At 59.0% G+C, this 12,365-nt stretch overlaps 1 long non-coding RNA gene across 1 annotated transcript; it reads right to left on the bottom strand.

Moving 5' to 3' along the window:
* Positions 1 to 8,219: 8,219 nt before the first annotated feature.
* On the bottom strand, positions 8,220 to 10,478 carry LOC139040117 (uncharacterized). The gene is made up of 3 exons (XR_011494008.1): positions 10,331 to 10,478; positions 9,901 to 9,989; positions 8,220 to 8,677 (listed from the first exon to the last, which is right to left on the bottom strand). It is a non-coding gene; the product is annotated as an uncharacterized lncRNA (long non-coding RNA).
* Positions 10,479 to 12,365: the final 1,887 nt, after the last annotated feature.

The following is a 12,365-nucleotide window of genomic DNA, read 5'->3' as shown; positions in this document are numbered from 1 at the left end:
CCCCACATGCCAGACAGGCCCCTGGAATGCCAGCGTGACCACAGGCTGCCCACAAGGTCCCGGGGCCAAAGGCAGAGAACCACAAGGCCAAAGGGCACTGGGCTGGCTCCGGGGTGGTACGTCTGTCTCTGTGCCTCCCCTCAGGAAGTCCCCTCTAGGGATTTTTATCTTCCCTGGGGATGGTGGTGTCACCTTCCCATCGGTGTTTACTGGCAGGGCCTTGAACCCCCGGCAGGCACGCCCATAACATTCCCTCCCACAAGACCCACCCTCCAGAGCTGGGGAAATCAGGCGTTTCTCACTTTGAGGTCATCTAATGGGTCAGATAGACCGTCTCTTGAAACCCAGTCTCTCACTGGCTGTGTGACTTTAGGCAAGTTACTTAACCTCTCTGAGTCTCAGTTTCCCCTCTTGTAGAAGAGATACGAAGCCCTCATCTGGGGGGGGGGAGGTCTGAGAATCCCTGGGGGCCTGGAGCTCAGATACTGTCCCTGGCCACCCTCGGGACCCACTCCAGTCCCCAGGAAGCCCCATGCATAGATAGGGAGACCCCAAACCTCTGGCCAAACCAAGGCTCAGAGGAGAGAATCCAAATACCCGTAGATGTTTCCAGAAGGCTGCAGGTGCCAGGCTCGGCGCTGGCAGCCAGGCTGGAGGATGCTGAGACCCACCCAGGGGGATGGGGGCTGGGTGGCCCCCTCCCTCCTGGGTCTGCAGCTCCCCGGTGGCCCGAGTCCCCCTCCTGCAGCTTCACAGCCTGGAGGCCAGGACAGGCCTGGGGTGGGGGCTCCTGCCTCTGTCACACCGCGGGGGGAGAGAGGGACCAGGCGTTGGCAAGAGATCCTCCCAGGGCTGGGAAGACTGGCGAGTCCGGGTGGGCACGGCGGCAGCCTGAGCCCCCGCGCTGGGCTTCCTGGGCTCCGATGGCAGCTCTGGCTCACGGTTTGCTCGTCTCTACCAGGGGCTGGACGATAGCAGCTGCCCTGGGGTGGGGGGGTGGGTCACGAGCACTGGAGAAGCTGCCACTCAGAGACCCGACTGAGGGGGCTCCTGGGTCGCGGGACCCCACTTTCGAACCAGAAGCATCTCCCTCCTACGGGGACAAGTCACGACTCTACACATCCGGCACCTAGAACAGTGCCTGGCCTGTGTCAGTGCTCCATAAACACCAGCTGTTTTATTATTCACTCAACAACCTTGACGGGAGCGTGCTGGGGACACAGACCGCCAGACTCCCTCCAGCCTTTCTTCCTCTTATTCACATTTTTTCCCGAACAGATAATACATTCATGTAGTTCAAACATCCAAAAACATGCAGAGGCCTTCCTCCCCCGCCATCCGCACCCCGCCACCTGGAGAACCGCTTTGAGGTTTGTGTCTTGCGTTTCCCTGTATTTATGCAAAGACAAGCGGACGTGTGTCTGTACTCTCATTTTTCTCCTCCTTTTTAAGCAGTATTTTGCGCCCTGCCTTTTTTACCTGATGTATCTTAACACCGGTTCTGCTTCAGACCTTGATCTTTTCTGCAGCCTCGTAACACCCCCCGGTAACGTGTAACCGGCGCCCTGTGGACGGACATGTGGGTTGCTCCCATCGATGCCCTGCTTTGGCCAGAACCCCTCCCAAGGGTGAAGCCTCCAACCGCAAACCAACATGTCCTCGTGTTTCTCTTGGCCTGGCTCTGGCCCATGCACCAAGTCAAAAATTAAGGCTGTCCAGCTTTGCCTTGAATGCCTCCGGTGATGGGGAGCTCACTCTGTCCTCTGTGCAAAGCTCGTGTGGGTGATGCATATTTGCCCTGGTCTAGAGTCGGTGGAGATTTGGGGGCCCACAAGAGCTGCCAGAAAAGAGGGGTGACAATAGACAGGGCAGGCTACCGGTGGCTGAGTCTCCGACCACAGATCCTTGGATGCGGGGGCGGGGGGAAGTATCTTGGTTTTTAAAAAATTATTATAATTAGCTATTGTTGGAAAGCCGATATAGAAACAAAAGCTCAGGCAAGTTTGGCGGAAGAGCGTTTTAAAAAATCTGTCCCAGCTCTGCGTCTGTGCCGCGTTCCCTCCTCTCGCCTTCCCCGAGTCTGGTTACACCGGGAACCGCTGTGTCCCACGCCTTCGCACAGTCCTGTCTGCACGCCCTGCCTCGGGTCCCTCTGGGGAAGGACGGCGACACGGATGCCGTGTCCCTGAGCCCCACGGGAGCCGGGTGCCACCTGAGCTGCCCTGGAACGAGGGCATGGCACGGGGAGGACGGAGGTGCTGGGCGGGGGCGAGGCCCGGCGGCTCCCAGGCTGGCACCGGGCGCCCTCCTGCCTGACCCAGGGAGGGAAATGAGGGCACCGGGATGCGCTGCTCCGCTGGCCCTGAACCAGCTCCCTGAGCGAGGACTCTGAGCCACGCACCTCGGACCGCTTCTCCCCAGCCGAGCAGCCTTGGAGAATTCCCTGCGCCCCGCACCGACGCACGGTGTCTTTCCCAAATGAAGTCCCGAGGTGCAGGCCGGCCAGGAGGCCAGGGAACGGATGCTGGGGTCAGTCGGTCCCAGCGCTGACGCATCCTCCCCGTGGGACCTTCGACAGGTTTCTTCACTCACCTGCCTCAGTTTCCTCATCTGTCAAATGGGAATATAGTACATGCCGTTTCTCGTGAAAACACAGGTGTAGATATAATAATGGCACAGTGTTGGTTACGTAAAAACAAAAACAAAAACAAACGTCTTTAGCTGTCAGAAACGCCCAGAAAGATCTGCCTGTGAAATGACAAGATGTCTTAAAATGTTCTAGGCAGAGGGGTGGCCATGTGGGGGCTCCTTCCGTGGTTGTGTCTATGTTAATAAATGTTTGGACGTTTCCATCATGAAAAGTTTTAGGAAAACACGTGAAAGATAAAAATAAACAATTAAATATCCCACATATCCCTCCCCCCAGAAAGAGCGGTGGTGGAGAATGGATGGAATGTGAATTTTCGTGCCAGCAGGGTGACAGGGTGACAGCGCGAGAAGGTTCGCTACGCTTCAGTGTTTTCTATGTATGTGTGAAATTTTTCATGACGGCAATAAAACCTGACAGAGGCATTGAAGATTGAAGACCCTGCTGACTGTGTCTTAGTACTGTCATGTGTGCACTGTTCTGTTGTGTTTGGAACGCATCCTGCCAGACCTTTCTCTCTACATTTATTCACAAATGTATCATGTAGATATAGATAGATGATCGATCAATCAATCTAGATGGATAGATAGATGGATAGGAGGTATCAATAGATATTTAGATAGAGAAGTGCTTAGCTTTATTTCTGAGGGTTTTGCTTGTTTGTTTGGTGTAGGCTTCAGTTTTCTTGCTCTGCATCTTGCTTCCAAGCCCTTGGTGCCACTTCCCAATGAGCCCCCGTGTCAACACGGCTACTCCCACCCCGGTCTCCCTGGCATGTGGAGGCTCATCAGATTCCTCCTGGGCCACCACGTGGGGTGACGCTTCCAGCTTGATCCCTGGTGGATGGCTGCCTGACCAGCTGGGCCCTCGCCTCCACCCACCCCACCTGGTGGAAGCCGGTCCTCCCACCCTGAGCCACATGCTGGCCAGGGTCTCCAAAACCCGTGCTCCCCGAGGCTCCTCCTTGCGGAAATCTTCCCAGCCCCCAGAATTGGGCCCCGGCTCCCACCGGCCCCTGGACCCCTCCCTCGGGGAGCATAGAGTGTGGGGGCGGTGAGGCAGCATGCAGCCCCAGCAGTCATGGGAGCGCCAGGCAGCGTGCCAGGGTTCCTCTCCCTTAACCTCCGACAAGCCTGCATCTCACGGACGAGGGCCTGAGCCGCCAGGTGAAGGACCATGATCGGAGGAGCAGGCTGGCAGTTGCCAGGGCAACGGGAGTGACTGCGGATGGGTACGGGGTTCCTTCCTGGGTGACGACAGTGTTTTGGGACTAGAGAAGAGGTGCGGGTTGCACCACGCTGTGAAAGGACTAAATGCTGCAGAATCTGGACACTTTAAAAGACTTAATTTTATGTTATGTGAATTTGACCTCCGTGAATCTTAAGGGGAAAAAAAAAACAACCTCCGAATCACTCAGCTGGGAGGTGATGGATGGAACAGGATTCGAACCCGGGCTTGAGACTGTTAACTGCGGCCGACAACACTACCAAGCGCCAGGCCGCTCCTCCCGGCCGCACCCCTCCCAGCCGGGCCGGCAGCTGGGGCTCTCCCCCGCCCCAGGCTCCCACCCTCCCTCTGCCTCTGGGGGTCCCAGGGAGATGGGAACCTCAGGTGCCACCTGCCCAGGGCTCTGCCTGCTTTTCCGAGCCTGGGTCCTGCGCTTGGTCTTGACCATCACCCAGAGACCAGCATTTGGGGCCCCGGGGATGGCCCTGCGCAAATCACAGCCCCCCGGAAGCTTCGGTTCCTCTTCTGAGAAAGGACGGGGTGTGACCTGGTCCTGGGAGCTGCCCGCCAGCATCACTTGGAGCTGTGTCACGGCCAGGAGGCCCCGGCCTCTCGAGCCTGTTTCCCTTCTCTCAAAGGAGGTCAGCGCACCCCAGGCAGGCGTGAGGGACAGAAGGGCCGTCCCCACTACAGACGCACAGATGTCCCTGGCTCGGCCACCGTAAGTGACGGCCTCGGCCCGGAGCCTGTGAATGGCGTCTTTGTGGTTCTGCCGCGGCCGCCTCTGTGGCCCCTCCGGGCAGCCTGGTACGGCCGGCCGGCGCCCCTCATGTGCCTCTCCGGGGGAGGAGCCAGTCCCAGGGTGTGACTCCAGGACAGCTGTGCCATCAGGGCCACAGGCTGAAGCCAGCACCTCAGGGTCAGGGCCCTCATCACCCCGTCTCCACAGCATCCCTGCCCATCTCTGGCTCCAGGGCCTTCAGGTTACAGATAGAGAAACTGAGGCCGGGACAGAACAGAGGGACTCTGGCCCCGCTTTAAGGAGAGACGTGCAGTTGTCAGGGTCCCAGGCACGTGGATCTCATCAGATTTGCCAAGAGATTTGTGACCCCTGGCCCCTGGCCCTAAACGGTCCCCCCTTGAAGGCAGCAGCCAAACCTGTGGGTGCCCAGGGCATGTGGTGAGCTGTCCAGGCAGGAGGACCCCTGAGTGAGCCGTGAGGTCCAGGAGGGCCTCCAGGAGGAGGTGATGCCTACGCTGGGTGAACGGGAGCTCAGCAGGGCAGAGCCAGGCAAAGCTGGAGCAAAGCATGGAGGCCGGCCTGCCCCGTGTCTGCTCCTGAACGCACATCCCTGGAAATCGTTTCTATTTCTGTCGTCCTGGATGAAGATGCCCTTGAAGAGAAGCCTGGATTGGCCATGGCCGGCAGCTCAGAGGCCGCACCCGGCCGTCCCCCCCACTCACGGTATGGCAGATGCTGGTCCAGGGCCCGATGTGTTTTGCAAAGTGAGGCCGTGTCGGCGTCTGCTTGGCAAATGCCCGGCTAATTAAGAGGGCATTAGCACCCTGGGCCGAGCCCCGCTCCTGCCAAGACGTCCTTGCCAGGAGCGCGGCCGGATTCTTGGCTGTGGAGAGCCCATCGGCTGGTGACAGACCTCAGCCTCCCCGCACCTGGCCGCCACCCCCTCTGGCTTCCAGGATCCTGCGCCCGCCCTCTGGGGCGCCCCCGCCCTTCCACCAATGCCCCTGAAGCCCGGCAGGACGGGTCAGCTCCGGCCTTGCTCCCATCCGTCAAATGGCGTGGTCATCCGTCCCTCCCTGAGCCATGGGCACCCTGTCTGTAAATGCCCAGAAGTCCAGGGCTGCAAGGAACAGGGGGCCCGCCCTTCCCCAAGACCCCTCAGTTCTATTCTGATGGACTTCTGATGCTCAGGGGGGAGAGAATAACAAGCATCTCCCACAGGGACAGCCGCCTCCATCTTAACCCTCGTCGCCCCCACCCCACCCCCCGGGGCAGCAGGGTGACTTCCTAAAAGGCAAATCTGGTGTCGCTCCCCAGCTTGAACCTCCCCCATGGCTCCCCAGTGCCCAACGCCCAGGGCGCTCGGGGCCCCGGTGGTCTGGCCTCCGTTCCTCTCTCCTGCCTCCCCTCCTCCTTCCCTCTCCTCCCCTCCACCTGCCAAACCCCCGCTCATCCTCAAGGCCCACTGCAAACCTCTCCCACCCCCTCCCGGCAGGCACCTGCCCCCTCCGTTGTATTCTGAGCTCCCGGATCCTTCCAGGAGCTCATGGAGGGGGTTTTGGCACTTGTCACCCAGGTCTAGGTGTCCCCGGGGGGGGAGGGGGCTTGTCTGGCATCTGGCCCAGCACCATCCAAGAGAACTTTCTGTAATGATGTTTCCAGAATGTTCTAGAATCTGCTCTGTCCAATACGGGAATACGGGAGCCTCCAGTGACACATGTGGTTCTTGAGCATTTGAGGTGCGGCCAGGGCCGCCGAGGAAGGGACTTTCCATTTTTACTTCACTGCAATTAATGTACATGTGAAAAGCCACCCGTGTCGTGGGCAGCACAGGGCTGGGCACCCCTGGGGTGGACTGGGCAGCCCCCAGGAGGCTGGAGCAGAGTTTGGGGCCTGAGGGGGTGTCCCATGAGTTGACAGATGTGACAACAGATGCCGGCACCCGGGGCAACGGTGGGTGGCTTGGCTCATTCGCCATCTTGCCGTGCCGCTGGGCAGGGCCGTGTCTGTGCCCCGTGCCACAGCTACAGCCCCGTGTCAGGCCTGCACAGAGCACGGGCCCCACAGACCCTGCCCAAAGCGTCCCCAAGGCCACCCGGAGGCCAGGCAGCCCGGGCCAGACAGACAGGGACCCAGAGAGGCCCTCCCTCACCCTCCCTGCCATCCAGGCCATTCCGGGCTCCCTGCTTCCTGGCCAGCAGATCCCCCCACCCCCGCCCCCGGCTCCAGAGCCCAATAGTCCTGGAGTGGGCACTGGGCCGCGAGAGAGCCTGGGGTGGGGCTGCCTCCAGAGCATGGCACTCCAGGACAGGCCGGGACATTTGAAATGCTCACCCGGGGGAGAGAGACTCCTTACCACCTGCCGACTCAGGGCGCCCGAGCTGGCACAGTTGGCCCGTCTCGACCCCCACCATTGGTGTCCATGACGCTTTACAAGGGTCCAGGCCATTGATGGGGGTCCTCATATGGGGACAAGGGCAGTTTGGGGCATGAACAAGGGGCACATCTGTGGGGAAGCCCCAGCGGAGGAAGGAAGGTCCATGCCAGCAGGGGACCAGGGAGCGCAGGCCGTGGTACAGGTCATGTGAGGGGCTCCCTCCAGTGTGGCCCGAGGGCCTCTGTGTGAGGACCGGCTCCTGCAGACCCTGATCTCGCCACACGCCCCTCCATGAAGCCCACCTGCTCTCCTCAAACTCGAGGTCTTCTCCCAGGGCCTCCGTGTACAGTTGCACAGGTTGTATCCCATACAAAGACTGCGCGGGTGTGAGAGCCGGTTCCAGCCCCCCAGACAAGCTTTGGCCCCCAGCTTGGGGCTGTGTCAGCCTGGAGGAAAAGGGAGGTTTATTTTTGCCACGAGTCATAATGCCCAGCCAGCGTACTTTTTTTTTTTTTTTTTTTTTTTTTAGGAAGATTAGCCCTGAGCTAACATCTGCCACCAATAATCCTCTTTTTGCTGAGGAAGACTGGCCCTGAGCTAACATCCATGCCCATCTTCCTCTACTTTATATGTGGGACGCCTACCACAGCATGGCTTTTGCCAAGCGGTGCCATGTCCGCACCTGGGATCCGAACCAGCGAACCCCAGGCCACCGAAGCGGAACGTGCGAATTTAACCGCTGCGCCACTGGGCTGGCCCCAAGCCACCCAGAGGAGCACCTTTTTCTAATTCATACAAAGGCTCTGGACATGCCGGCAGGCTTCTGTCCTCCCCACTCTTTCCCTAGGCCATTCCTGGACTCCTTCGGAAACACCCTCTTTCAGTCACGAAACCTTCAGTGAAAAAAAACCCCGAAAACTGACTCACGGGCTAAACAACAAGCCCATTAGTTATGATAAGAAATAAGAAGCCCTGAAGAGGGGAGTTTCCAGAGTTGGTTGATTCCGACAACAGCTGGGAAAGGACCCTGGAACTTCCCCGACTCCTCACTCTGCTACCCTTATTGAGTGAGCTTTGCACTCAGACTGAGCCCCTCAGAGACACAACATGGCTGCCAGGGTCCAGACATCACATCTCCCCAATATTATCTAAACTAGGCTTCTCGGTATCATGTTTTTAAATGCATAAGACAAAATACCTAGGATTACAAGGAAATTGGTCACACTGAAGTTGTCCACTTTGTTTAATTGTGATGTGTTAATATATGTGCTTCTTATTAATACATTAAATAATAATACCCAGTGGTGGATTTAAGAACTACCGTGATGTGAGTCTGAATGATATTCTGAAATTTCTGTAATAAAGGTAGTAGGGTCTGAAGCCACCAGTGATGCATTTGTGACAAAGCCACCGGCCCTCCTGGGGTTCGTTGCTCACATTCACAAAGGAGGGAAATGCTAGATCCAGTTAGTGGCGATCAGGACGTGACTGTTGTCTCCTCCGAGTTCACAGACTCCAGGCTCCTTGATTCCAGCAGCTCTTTGCCGAGGGCTGTTTTTGCACGTGGACAAGGAAACAGTCCTCGAGGGGGGCGTTGGGGCGGTGGGGCAGCACACGGCCACCCGGGTTGAGGCCCTTGTCCATCCTCTAACTTCCTTTCTCTCTCAAGCCTCAATGTCATCATCTGTAAAATGGGTACAATACTGCCCACCTCACGGGCTTGTGGGGGAAGTTCTGAAAAGGCGATGCGTCCGCTGGAGCCAGCAGAGGAGGAGGAGTTTAGGGACCAGCTGGAGACCAACTCAGGGTGCTGGGGAGGGGAGAGGGTGTTGGAGAGGCCAGCTCCTGCAGGGCTGAGCTCAGGGGTTTCTCCTGAGAGCACTAGGGAGCCATGGAAGGTTCGAGCAGGAGAAGGACATGCTCCAGTTGCCGCCTGGAGGAAGAGGGATGGGAGAGGCGGCCTGGGGCTGAGATGGGGGGAAGAGAGAGGTGTGGACGGGACTGGACGGGACGGAGTGCAGGAGGCTGACTCAGCATGGGGGGCAGGGCCTGGGAGCCCCAGATTCTGAGGGCCATGAGGGCAGCAGGCCCAGAAGACGTGTGCAGTGTGCAGAAGGCAGTTTCTGTTTTGGGGGAAGAATTTTGACACCATCTGTGGTTTTGGGGGGGGGCAGGAGGCATGATCAGGGCCAGATAGGCCCCGGGGGGCCACAAGCCTGCTGAGATCAAGGCCAACAGTTGCCTTGAGGAGCGCCCCTCCCCCAGCCCCAGGCTCCCTGCACGGGGCCAGACCCCACCATCCCGTCTGCCTCCCACGGTCCCCCAGCTCCCGCTGCATCCCCCCGACCCCACGAGGCCACGGGGGAGCAGGAAGGCAGCTGGTGGGAGGTTGGGGTGCAGAGACCGGGGACTGCCCGCAGGGTCCACTTCCCGCTCCAGCTGCAGCTGGCCCTTGGCAGGGGTCATAGAGGGGCCAGGGGACTGCGGTGTCCCCACTGGGGACTCTGGGGTTTTTTTTTGTAAAACCAACGCAAGGCAAAATCCTAAGAGGGGAGTGCCTTAGAAGCCGCTGCCCCCCCAGGCGCTCCAGGGCTGGACACGTTAAGGGCGCTGGTGGGGGTGAAGTCTCTCCCTTTTTCATCCCCAAGTCGTCAGCATCACTCAAGAGCCAAGGTCAGAGCACCCCTGGGGTTCAGAGGGACGATGCGCCTCCCCCGCCCCCACCATCCGAGCTGCCGTCCAGCCCTGGGCGCGAGGATCTCCATCCACCCTCATCTGGGCCTCTCCAAGGAGGACATTGGGGCTCAGAGAGGTGCATTTCTTGCTCAGGGATGCCCAGCTATTCAGGGTGGCCCTGGGGCGGAGCTGGGGCCTCAAATCCGTGCTCCGTGAGGAGACCTCACTCACCTGCTGCCAGTGCCTCAGTTTCCCCTCTGTTCCTGGGTGAGTGGCGCTCCAGGAGCTCCCCCCAGGCTCCATATATGAGTGTCCTGTGGCTGCCGTAACAAATCAGGTCCTTTCAAATAAGGTCACGTTCTGAGGTTGCGGTAGACGTGAACTCTGGGGGTCACAGTTCAACCCAGTCCAGCGGGGTGTGGCCTTGCATGGCCCGGGTGCCCCTTCCACTCTGCAGGCCCTCGGACGGACCCCCGGCAGCATCCCCGCCATTTGTGAGCCCCTCACGGTAAGGACCCTGCCATCGTGGTTGCCGTTGTGACCGCGTGCCCCGTCCATCCGGGGCCTGGCTTGTCAAATTCCCTGTGACCGTGCCATGACACGAGGGCCACAGGTGACTCTCATGGACAGGAAAGAGCACTTGCTGTGTGAGTCCACTTACCTGACGTCCCGGAGGGGTCAGGCTGGTCCAGGGGGACAGCAGCCAAGTGACCTCCGGGGAGATGCTGGCCGGGGAGGGCTTGAGGGGGCGTCCAGGGCTGGAAATGTTCTAATCCAGCCACGGCCGTAACTTCAAATGTCCCAGCAGCCTCATTAACAGAGTAAAAAATAAACAAGGGAAACCAATATTAATAATACACTTTATTTAATCCCTTAGCATGTCCAAAACATGATCATTTCGACACGCAATCAATATAAAACTTCCTGAGAAATTTGAGGTCCCCCCTAAACTAAGCCATCTGGGGCCACCTCCGCTGGGCCGAGCCGCACCTGGCGGGCCCCCACCACGTGGCCGCCTGGGCTCCGCGGGCCGATGTCCTGGCCCAGACACACGTCTCGACACACAGGGAGTCACGTTGCCCCGGTGACCCCGGCTTGGCCCTCAGCACCTCCCTTTCAGGTGTGTGCAGAGAGATGGGGCCCGGAGGCCTTGGAGACGACCTGGTGGCCTCTCCCGCCCAGGTCATCCTGGGGGAAGCCGCCCTCCCCAGGGCCGCTTATCTCCCTCCTCCGTGGCAGGCGGCCCATTGTCTGGGAAGGCAGGGCAGGGGGAGGGGAGGAGGCCTGCCCCGAGGGCACCCCAGGCCCCACCCGCCCTTTCCAGCCCCCCCACTGGAGGCCTAGGTGCCTGCAAACCTGGAAACCACAGGCCCCCTCCTGGGGCAGCAATCCTACCTGGATGGATAGGGGGGTGCGTCCCGTGAAAGTGAAAGGAAGCGTGCTCTTGACACAGTGCGCCCTTGGCAGGAGTTTCCAAGATAAAGCGAGGAACAGAGAAAACCTCTTCCTTCCTCTCCCCTTTGCCCCTTCCTTCCTTTTCCTTCTGGAACAATTCAGCCCTAAAGCCGTCAGCTGGGGCCGAGCAAGGTGGGCCCCACGCACAGAGTGGGGAGCCACGGTGGCTGTGAGCAGGGTCAGGGCCGAGGGCCCAGTGGGTGGCGAGGCCCCCCCTGGGGGCCGGTCGGCCTGGGAGAGAGCTCAGGTGGGGTCGGGGAGCGTGTCTAGGCAGGAGAGGTGAGGGGGGGCCCCCACGGAGGCAGCGAGGCTGAGCAGGACAGGAGGGCGTCCCCAGGGCGATGGGATGACAGCAGACTGAGAAACTTAGCAGGTACATGAGGACCAGGGCAGCCAGGTGCTCACTGGCCGAGGGGGCGGATGTAAATATGGAAAGGGGGGAGGATGGAATGAGCCATCACTGTCAACCTCTCGCCTTCAATTTATAGAACTAGATACAGGAGTTAGTCGAGACGTATAGTCATGCGCTGCATCACGACGTTTCGGTCAACGACAGACCACATAGATGACGGAGGTCCCATAAGATCGGTACCACGCAGCCCAGCTGTGTCGCGGGCTGTCCCATCTGGCTTTGTGCAGATGCGCTCTGTGATGTTCCCACAGCGATGGAATAGCCTAACGACGCCTTTCTCAGAACGCATCCCTGTCGTTAACTGATGCATGACTGTACAGAAATACGTTGCGTGTGGTGTAAGCACACACATACTTCCTAGCTCTGTCCCCGGAGGGTCCTGGGAGCAGCCACGCCTCATGCCTACATACCCCTTTCTCCACTAAATCGGTCAGGGCTCCCGGGAGGAATAAGTGATTCCAGCGCTGGGACATCTTCTTGTGCACAAGAACCACGAGGTCACATCAAAGGGATACGGGATTCTCCGAAGAAGATGCACGAATGGTCAATAAGCACGTGGGAGGATGCTGGATGCCCTTCGTCATTTGGGAAATGCAAATCAAAACCACGGTGAGATACCACCTCACGCCCACGAGAGAGACCAAAAATAACAAAGAAAAAGGAAAAGAAGAATTGTTGCTGAGGACCGGGAGAAATTGCAGCCCTCCCACATTGCTGGTGGGAATGCAAAATGGTGCAGACGCTGTAGAAACGTTCTGAGGTTCTTCAAGTTAAACATCGAATGGCCACATGACCCAGCGATTCCTCTCCTGGGTACACACCTGGGAGA

Source organism: Equus asinus, chromosome 14, assembly GCF_041296235.1.
Source record: "Equus asinus isolate D_3611 breed Donkey chromosome 14, EquAss-T2T_v2, whole genome shotgun sequence".
NCBI classification, from domain to species: Eukaryota; Metazoa; Chordata; class Mammalia; order Perissodactyla; family Equidae; genus Equus; species Equus asinus.
The sequence above is the reverse complement of the archived record's forward strand: the minus strand, read 5'-3'. Positions and strand labels throughout refer to the sequence as shown.